This window comes from Vicugna pacos, chromosome 13 (genome assembly GCF_048564905.1).
Source record: "Vicugna pacos chromosome 13, VicPac4, whole genome shotgun sequence".
NCBI lineage: Eukaryota > Metazoa > Chordata > Mammalia > Artiodactyla > Camelidae > Vicugna > Vicugna pacos.
This window is the reverse complement of record NC_132999.1, coordinates 20,728,686-20,739,358: the sequence shown is the minus strand read 5'-3', so window position 1 is coordinate 20,739,358 and position 10,673 is coordinate 20,728,686. Positions and strand designations below refer to the sequence as shown.

At 39.4% G+C, this 10,673-nt stretch overlaps 1 long non-coding RNA gene across 1 annotated transcript in view; it reads right to left on the bottom strand.

Moving 5' to 3' along the window:
- Nucleotides 1-1,225: 1,225 nt before the first annotated feature.
- LOC116283060 (uncharacterized) overlaps nucleotides 1,226-10,673 on the bottom strand; it is a 63,042-nt gene continuing 53,594 nt past the window's right edge. The window contains exons 4-5 of the long non-coding RNA XR_012079044.1: nucleotides 2,968-3,160; nucleotides 1,226-1,568 (exon numbers count right to left, since the gene is read on the bottom strand). This is a non-coding gene — a long non-coding RNA (uncharacterized lncRNA). The remainder of the gene's footprint in view (nucleotides 1,569-2,967; nucleotides 3,161-10,673) is intronic.

The window sequence follows — 10,673 nt, the reverse complement described above, 5'->3', positions numbered from 1 at the left end:
CAAAAGCCTAACTGAGAAGGTGACTTTTCAGAAAGACCCAAAGAGGTGAGGGAGTGAACCATACTGTGTCTGGGGGAAAAGGATTTCAGGCAGAGGAAACAGCAAGTGCAAATGTCCTAAGACAGAAGCATGCTTGGGGTACAAATCTTGTCTTCCTAATTTGACCACAATTTCCTTGGAAGAATTAAGTTCTTCACCTGCTTCTTGTGCCACAACCCTGATCACAATGCCTAGAGTAGTATTCAGGAAACATTTATTAGTGACAATGATGCAAAGATTGAAAAATACTAAAATCTATAGTCTTTTCCTTAAAAATAATCCATTATCATTTTGCCTCTTACTTCTTTACAAAAAGAACTTTTTAACATAAGAGCTGTTCAGAGTTGGGTATGTTTCGGGAGGTAGAAATGTTTCCTTCTCCAGAGATACACAAACAGACCAAACAATGAGTGGGTGGGGATGCTCTGAAGGAGATGCAAGTATTAGATGGGTTACTGGACTAGATGGCCCATTATATTCCCTTCCATTATTCAAAATTCAACAAATATTATTGAGCAATGAACAAAACCAAAATCCTTGCTTTTATAAATTAAAAATCTTATCAGCATCCTAATAGCTGCTATAAACCTAGTGGATTGGCAAATAGTCAATGCCGGTTACACAACAAGAAAATCCCCTTCTTTAAAAGTGAACCATTTATAAAGTCATAATGGTTACTTACCAGAGCATGTGTTCCTCAGCTTCTTAAGAAAATATCTTATTCGTATTTGAATCTCCAGGCCTGGCATATAGATCCTCACTAAGTGTTAAATACATGATCTTGAATCAACTCTAGTATTTCTTTCTGCTCCTGGACTGCCACTTAGTAGTTAATTATTTTGTTGATAGAAGGGTGAGTAAGGCATAATCACAAATGACAATCACAAATTGAAAATGTATTCACAATTAATTTGGTTCTTTTTTTTCTTTACATTAAACATCAGCCTAAGGCAATGCCATTGATTTCAAGTTGAATGACTATTGCTTGTAGTGAAATTGCCAAAAGGAAGAGCAATCCTTATTTGCTCATAAAATTCCACTTATTTTTTTAAAGTTATTTGCTCCCAGTAAGAGTCTCCATTGTTTAAACTCCAGACCTTTTAAGTAACGACAACCAAAAAGAAAAAAAAAAAAAAGCACAAGATTTTCTGCAAACAAAAGCATATGACTAATCAAAGATTAAAGATTAAGGTCCACCACAGATGTATTTGTTAGATGAAACTAAGTCACAGTAACAAACAGATCCCCCAATTCAGGAGATTTTTAAAGAAAGTTTATCCTCTCTCACATGACAGCCCAGGGAAGGAATTGAGGTCAGAGGTGGCTTGCTCCACATAGTTTTTCAAGAATCCAGGCTGATAACAGCTCTACCATCTTCAACACACAGCTTCAAGGTTGCCTTGGGCATCATCACTCCTGACAGCCAGAAGGAGGAAGGATCATGAGGGGCATGAGTGGAAGGTTTTATGAGGCTTGAAAATGGTACATACCACCTCCTCTCAAATTCCACATCACATAACCACATGCAACTGCAAAAGAAACCAGAAAATACAGTCAAGGTCTGGATCCAGGAAGGAGAGGAGCATGTATTTGGTACATGGTTGGTGATCCCTGCCATAATGGAACTGTAAATGAAACTAATTCTCTGAGTGCTCTTCCCCCACCCCCACCCCTAGAATATTAGCCAGAGTTTACAAAAGCCTCTGGTTAAATTTGCCTACTGCAAAAGATTCTTACCAGACTTGCTCTGTCATAGTTCACAATTTATGAATACATTATATTCCAAAAGTTCACTTCTGCATTTGCTTAAATATATTTTCTGGTAGAACCCACAGCTTATTATTTATCCTATCTAGACAAATACTACAAAACCTGCTCAGTTTTGGATGCAGTGTGGAAGAATAAAGCTTCCTCCTCTACTCTTGGGAAAAAAGAAAAGGTTACCAGATAAAGCAAGTTTTTTATTCAAGACCTCCTCACCTTGCCACTCTCCTCTCCACTGGTGCCTGTCACCTTCACACTACGCCAAAAATCCCACTCAAGCCTATCCCAGTGCCCATCCCCAGTCATTACTGGCATCCATGATGCTGTTCTTATCTGGACATTAAGGCAGTGAATTTATATTTTAAAAACTATTTTCACAGATAGACATAATAATAATTGACATTTATTGAATATTTACTATATACGAGAACTATGTTCTCTGAACTTCATTTTACTCATTTATAAAATGGAGGCAATAATAATACTTACCTCATGAAGTTATTGTAAGGATTAAATGAGACAATGGCTATAGAGTGCCTTGGACCTGGCCTGACATTCGTAAATTTACTCAGTAAATGTTAGCTATTATTTTCCTAATTGGTGTATTATTACTCAGTGATTGGGTGGAACTGTGAAGAGTTCATTTTCACTCAGTTCGGTTCCCCTCTCCCCCAGCAAACTCCCACCCCTCCAACCAATGAAGGAGACAACAGTCACACTTTGTCGAATGTTGACAGTGGTTCTCAATGATAATGAGCCTGAAGTGCTTGTTAAAAATGTAAAAAACCCCCATTCAGTGAGTCTGAGGAAAGCACTGCTGCCACATTGAACAACACCAGGGGGCACCATTCACATTTGCGTTGCATGTAAATAGTGCTTCCTGGAGTTTTGCAAATTTTGGTTCTGAAGTTGAAGCCCAGGAAGTTGTGTTTTTAACAAACACCCAGGTGATTACAAACAATCCTCTAGAGTCTTTAAGACTGTTCTACAAAGTGTGGGGACCTGAGGAAGAACTTATCTCACAGGTTAGTTCAGTGTCTAAAAGTGGCTGTAATCAACTATCAACAAAATAACATTTTTAAAAGCCATCCACTACAACCTAGTCACAGCCTTGTTATTCAGAGCTCTCCCCAGTAGCCAAATTCAATGGAATGAGACTTTTACCTGTAATTTCCTTCTGAAGGCTTCACAAGGCTCTCCAGACGTGATCTCATTAATCCTCAGGACAGATCTGTGAGACAGGTGGCAGACATCGGACTTTTCATGACAGGTAGCTTGAGGCATGAGCAGGGCTGCTGGCCCCAGAAGACCAGTGTCAGTACCTGGCTGGGTCTTCCGCAGTCTCCCCAGTCTTCATCTATAAGACACCAAGTTTCTACATTTTGCTGGGGAAATCTTCACCAGTTCCCATATGAGAAAGGTTGTTAAGGCAAATCTCATCATCTGCCCATCCCATTCATTTACAAATATTTATTAGCTACTACTACCTAACAGACCTAATACTTTTTGGAAGCAGGTGGGTGTTGAATTGTAAATGCATCAGTAAACAACTACATACTGAGCAAATCATTGTGGGACCATAAAGGGGAAAGGAAACACATATTAAATGAACACTAATTACTATCTGAAAGGCATTGTGCTGAAATCTTTCCTTTGATTATCTTTCATTACTTGCAATAATTCAGAAAGGCAATGACAGATACCATGACTTTTTACAATTTTTACAAGAACTGGTCATATACTTGTAGTTAGTTACCTGTTTCAGCCAGACTTCGATCTGAAATTTGTCTGATTCCAAATCTCTGCTTTTTTACATAGTCCCTACCTTTAAGGAGTATACAAGTATACCAAAGTTAACATTTATTGAGCACTTGGCTAATGTAGCATGTTCCAGGCATTGAACCAAGCACTTTACATACTCTTCCATGTAATCATCATATCAACCCTGTGAGGTAGACACTATTACTTAGCCCCAACTATAGATGACAAAAATCTGAGGCTCAGCAGGGTTAAATCATTTGCCTGCGGGGGAGAAAACTTGAAGAACCATTGCTATCACAAGAGGGTGTTGGCTTCTTCTACAAGGGCCCAAGAAGTTATATAAGACCAAAGGTCAGAGGATTCAGAGAGAGAGATTTGGATTCAAAATGAAGATCTTACTGACAGAGCAACCCAAGTGTTGCCTCCAGAGGGAGTGAACTCCCTTTCTCAAGAGTTTACATAGCTAATTGCCACTTCAAAGAGACATTATAAAATGAATATTATTATGTCAAGAATTGTTCTCCTAAGAAAATAAAAAATAAAAATAATAAAGAATGTTCTCCAGTTCTCTGCCCCACCACACACCCCCCACTTTAATTTCCACTCATTCTTCAGATTTCAACCTAAACATTAATTCCTCAGAGATGTCTTTCCAGGTCCTACTGGGCTTCCATTGTATATCATCTTGGCTTCCTGTACTTCTCTTTCATAGCACTTATAGTGGTAATTAAATAACTAATTATGGAATTAACAATGGAATGTAAGTTCTTATAGGGCACAGACTACATGAGTCTTGTTCTGGAGGTTAACTTTCCTGGTGCCTACCAGTGTCTCAAACATGTTAGATGCTCAGTAAATATTTGTTGAACAAAGAATGAGTGACTATTGATGGGTGGTTGGCCCAGCAGTGGATTTTCAGAATTGACTCAGCTGAAGATGACACTAAGTCCCCCTGCTAAGCTTCCTTGAACATTTCAGAGCTAATCATGTTCTTGGGACCTTTCATACATCTGCACTCTCATTGATACTTTACCTTTTCCTTTGTTCACAGCTCGGTATCAAAACCTCATCCACACTGGTTCATCCTTATGTTGGAAACTGTGCAGCAAAGTCTAGCATTCATTTCCAATACCCTTGGCTTCTCTGCACCATTTCATTCCATGTTCATCCATGGGCTTTGGCCTGCTTATCTCCCTTGTCCATCTGTTTGGACAGCAGTATGCCTGCTTGTGGGTGGTTAGATCCTTGGCATGGGACAGAATCTCCAAACAATGCAAGAGGTTTACATGGGCAAGCTGCACTGCAAAGCCAAAGACATTTGTCTTGTGGGGAGGGTCTTCTCTCTGAAAGTCAAGGTGATGCATGCTCCCTTTACACTTGATTATACCTGTAGAAATGTGGATGCTCACACCAAAAGAAGATCAAAATCTCAAAGGGAAAATAAAAAATGGTCACAAAGCACTCATTTGACAAAGGTAACTGATAGCCCTTCCGGGCTAGGCAGTGGTGGGTAAGTGTTAGGGATTTGTGACCTGCAAAACCAAGGAAGAGCAATGTGTAAAGTATGGCATATATAAACACTATGGGGGCACAGAGAAGGCATGAGAATGCTTGACAGACCTGAAGATCCCCTGGGAAAATTCAGTACATGTCCCCAGGACACAGTGCCAGGGGTTTTCTGCACATTGTGTTATATTAAGCAACAGAGGAGAAAAATGAACCACAACAGAGAGAGAACAGCTAAACCCAGAACCCAGGATGTAGCCATGCCAATCAGTGGCAAGCAAGCAAATGGGCAGGCGTTCATGAGGGCTGTGCCAAGGAGATGCAGCCTCTTTCATTTAAGATAAAAATAAACATTTTCATTCTAGTTATTTAGGATAAAAGGAATGTGGCAACATGGGGCCTGAGGAAGGGTGCAGTGTGCTCTAAGTAGGTATGCCTCCTTCCAAGAATAGCGCCAATACCTCCAAACATTCCCAGGTAAGTTTACACACACACACACACACACACACCCAACATGGCAAAGCACCATTGTCTGCTATGGGGCAGTGTTTCACAGACTTCTAAGAAGAGAACGAGCCAATTATTACAGCATGTATAACTTTGGCAATAGTATTTGTTATTTCAATGGCTTTCTTGAATGAGCCAGGGAACTTTGGAACGTGAATCCTCTGTACGAAAACTCACTGTTCTTTTAAAAAGACTAGAACAGCAAGGCCCTACGAATTCCAAAATGATTTAACCTTCCTAAACGGGAGACATGGGTGTGATAAGGAAGTAAATGAACAAAGAAACAAAGAAAATGATAAGTAAAAAAAATCATAAAGGAGTGGGGAAAGAAAAGAATTTTGTAATGAAGACTAGAGAAACAGAAGCTGGAATACAGAGAAAATAAAGTCCTCACTCTCCTGATGCTTTTATTTTTCAAAGGAAAACAGACAACAATCATAGTAAACAAGTAAATTAACAAATGAGCTCTATCATTTTCAGACAGTGATAAAATAGGGGTATGGAGAGGCAGTCTTAGGCAGATGGACAGGGAATCCCTGTCTATGAGGCTGCATGAACTGACACCTGAATGATGAGAAGACAGCCGTGCAAATGTCTGGGGAAAGAGCAGAACAGGCAGAAGGAGGAGGCAGTGTAAAGGCCCTAAGGCAGGAAAAGGTTTCCTAGGTTCAGAGAACAGCAAAGCCGATGAGGCTGGAACACAATGAACAAGGGAAACGTGGTAAAAGACAAGGTTGTAAAAAGGCAGGCAGGGGCCAGATCACATAGGGCGTGGCAGGCTACAGGGAGAAGCTCAGATTTTACTACAAGTAAATGGGAAGGTGGAAGAGGACTTGCGGTGAGGGAGCAATGTGATATGATACACATTTTTGAAAGCTTAGGCTGTCCATTAAGTGAAAAATAAACTGTAGTAGGGACAAGAGTAGAAACAAAAGAGATCTGTTAAAAATGTATTACAATAATACAAAAAGTAAAAGATGGTGGAATGTAGTGAGAAATGGTAAGCTTTAGAATACATCCTGAAGAAATAATTTGTATCCCTAACCACCATGCCAAATTTTTCACTTATTACACATTACCTTATATTCTTCAATATGTCTTTATTTGTCTTATCTCCTTAGATTGTGGTGATTGTAACTTATTTATAGAATTTTACATAGACCTATTGATTCGTTTAGTAAACATTTATGAGCACTTATTATATTTCAGGTGCAATAGTAGTTTTTTTTTTGAATATTTGTTGCATTTCATAGTTGTATTTCTTCTTGTCGCATATATTTTATTTTGACACAAATGCGACTTGCTTTGCTTGTTTTCTTATGTTTAAGTCTTTAAGCCATTTTGAGCTTACCTTTGTGTAAGGTGTGAGGGAGAGTTCCAACTGCATTGGTTCACATGCAGTTGTCCAGATTTCCCAACACCACTTGCTGAAGAGACTGTCGTTTCTCCATTGTATATTCTTGTCTCCTTTGTCAAAGACTGATTGACCGTAGGTGTGTGGGTTTATTTGTGGACTCTCCATTCTGTTCCATTGATCCATATGTCTGTTTTTGTGCCAATACTACACCATTTTGATTACTGTAGTTTTGTAGTGTTGTCTGAAGTCTGGGAAGGTTTCAACTCCAGCTTTGTTCTTTTTCTTCAGTATTGCTGTGCAATTCTGGGTCTTTTGTGATTCCATATGAATTTTAGGATTATTTGTTCTATTTCTGTGAAAAATATCCTGGGTAATTTGATTAGGGATCACATTAAATCTGCAGATTGCTTTAGGTAGTATGGCCATTTAAACAATATTAATTCTTCCAATCCAAGAGCATGGGATAGAGTTCCATTTTTTAAAATCATCTTCAATTTCCCTTATCAATGTTTTATTGTTCTCAGTGTTTCACAGTCTTTCGCCTCCTTGGTCAGCTTTATTTCTAAGTATTTTTTGATGCAATTTTAAGTTTTTTTTTAGACTTTCCTTTTCTGATATTTCATTGTTATAGAAATGCCACTCATTTCTGTATGTTTATCTTGTATCCTGCTACCTTGCTGAATTTATCAGCTCTAGTAACTTTTGTGTGGAGCCTTTAGGGTTTTCTATATATAGTATCATATCTTCTGCATATAGTGACAATTTTACTTCTTCCCTTCCTTTTTGGATCTCTGCTTGTTTTCTATATCCAGTATTTTCCTTTTGAATAGCTTTCTTTCTCTCCCTCTCTCCCATTTTGTATATGTTCTCTTGGCTCTTTTCTTTCCTTTTTCAAATGTTCCTTATTTCACACAGTAGTTCTTAAGTAGACAAGAATTACTTTTTCACAAAAAACATAATTTAATATAACAATCTTGTAAGTAGCTCATGTAGCTATTATTAATGCCTTTTTACAGGTGAGCAAAGTGAGGCTTAGAGAGGTTAAATTGTTCACCCAAGGTCAAAGAGCTGGGGAGAAAGAAACTGAGAGAAGAGTCAAGGTTCCCTGATTCCTAAATCAATGCCTTTCTATCACACTACCCAGTATCCTCTGTCTTCCCCTTCTGAGCCCACCTGCACTGTCCCCTAGATAGCAGGTGATTATGCAAAGTAGATGATCAATAACTCTGTGATGGTGAGGATAACAGTGCTCTCTCTCTGCATTCAGTGTATCTATTTGTATAATTCATATATTTCTCAAAATGTACCTTGGACTTAGCCCATGTCGATTTTACCGTAAAAGAAAAGTTAGTCATAAAAGACTAGGTTTCAATTTTTTGCGTGTGGACAGGTTAGTCATGAGTCAATTCAAGAAATATTTCATTGGGCACCTCCCTTGTGCCATAAATGAATGGAAGAATGAATAACCCTACATAGTATTATATAAATATAAGCCATTATCACAATCTACTTGGAGAAATAGGAGAGAAAAAGTAAAATGTAAGACCATGAAATAACATGTAATAAGTGAAGCAACCTGGCATAGTGATTAAGAATACAACAGGTGTGCCCTTTCCAAGTTCTGGGGATATGGGGGGGAAACGAGACCGAATGGTTCCTGCTGTCATGAAGCTTCTGCTTTGGCCTCTTTTCATAACTGCTATTCTTGCCTTAACAGTCTCGTAAACGTCCTAAGGTTCTCCATAGTTAATAACAATCGCTAACACTCACTAGATGCCTGCTGAAAGTAATTTATTTGATCCTCTCAACAACCCTACAAAATAGGTAGCATTGTTATCAACTCCAGTTATCAGATAAGAAAACTGCGAACACCATACAGCTAGTAAGGGGCAGAGTTAGCTTTGACTCCACACAGTGGGGCTTCAGCGTTCACAGGCCTAGCCCCTGTGCTGGGAGAGATCCAGGTTTTGTGGGGGATGAGGTTTATAGAATTCTAGGGGCTCTCTCTGAGTTAAAAAAAAAAAAAAGAATATGACACTACAAATACAAAATTAGATGCAGGGCCTTGGAAGGGGTCCACGCAAGACTAACGCTTTATTAGCTTCACAGTAAATCTGTCTTTAGCTTCAAGGTAAACCCATCTCTTCCACTATGCAATACCTTAAGCGTGAGCTCTGTTATAAAAACGATGACTGTCCCAACCCAAATACCTAGAAGGTGGTTAGGTAAAAGGAGCAAGAAAACAAGCCACCCATCATTTCCAAATGTGAAACTATAAGTGAGATTTTTCTAGTGCTTCATGTCAAGTCAGGAAGCATTCATAAAGCACCTACTGTGTACCAAGCATTGTGCTTCCCTGCAGTGTATACAAAGGTGAGCTTAAAGGCAGAAATAGATGATGACAGAGAACAGAGAGAGAGACAAATCTGCTCTCAAGGCCTCAGTTTACGTGCCCAGCACTGTCTGTGCATTCAACATGCATCCAAAATTCATTCCTTTTGCATTAAAAGAGACCAATATGACAGCAGTATCTGCCTTTGAAAAACTTAAATAATAATAAACACCAAATGCTTACTCTTTAAGCAACTGTCATTGCTGTAAGCAGAATGCAGCTGATGAGGTAGGTATGAGTATCACCATCATTTCTATTTTACAGATGGAGACCCTGACCAGAGAAAGGCAAAGCTTGGTTCTAAATCTAGAAACGCTGATTCCTGAGCCACACCCTAAATCACTCTGCTACTCGTCTTCTCCATTTCTCTGGAAATGTTAAGACTGGAAACATGAACAGTTCCAGATCTAAAGCTTCTAAATTCCTCCCAATCACCAACTTTTCCATGACGCCTTCCCTCCCCACCCCAAGTGGGCAGGTCCCTTACCACAGACACAGCCTTCCATATTCACCTGTCTCTTAGCTGGATTAATGATTCACTTGTTGCCTCCTTTCTTACACCATGAGTTTCTTGAAGACAAGTGTCTTCAGCAACTAGCAAGATTGGACAAATATTGAGGAATCAATGAATAAATGAGCAATAGATGTCAGAGTATGGTCAGGCGGTCTATTGATTCTGTGGTAAACAGTTTATCTGCCGTAAGTTTTTAATGGGATTTGAGTAGAAAGTGAGATTTAGAGAAGTAGAGGGAGAAAGAAAAGGACACATTTCAGGCAGGGGTAACAGCCTGGGCAAAAGAGCAGCAGTAGGAATGATCATGGCATGACAGTTAGCTCCCTGTTGCTTCAGTAATAAATTACCACAAATCTACAGGTTTAAAACAACACAAATGTATTCTCTTATGGTTCTGGTGGTCAAAAGTCCATAAAATCAAGGTGTCAGCAGAGCTGTGTTCCTACTGCAGGCTTCAGGGAGTACCTTGTTTTCCTGCCTTTTTCAACTTCTGAGGCCACCTGAATTCTTTGGCTCCTGGCCCCTTCCTGATGTCACTCCACCTTCTTGCTTCTTGTCATATCTCCTACTGCTGACTCTGAACTTGTCTCCCTCTTGTAAGGACCCTTGTGATTACACCATTGGGCCCACTTGGATAATTCAGGATTATCTCCCCATCTCGAGACCCTTATCATAATCACACCTGCCAAGTCCCTCTTCCTACGTAAGATAATATATTTGCAGGGTCCCCAGGTTCTGGGGATCAGGACATGGACATAGACATCTTTGGAAGGCTGTTATTCAGCCTGCCACAAAACCTAAAATTAAAAAGACAGTCCAGGCTCTGTGACAGT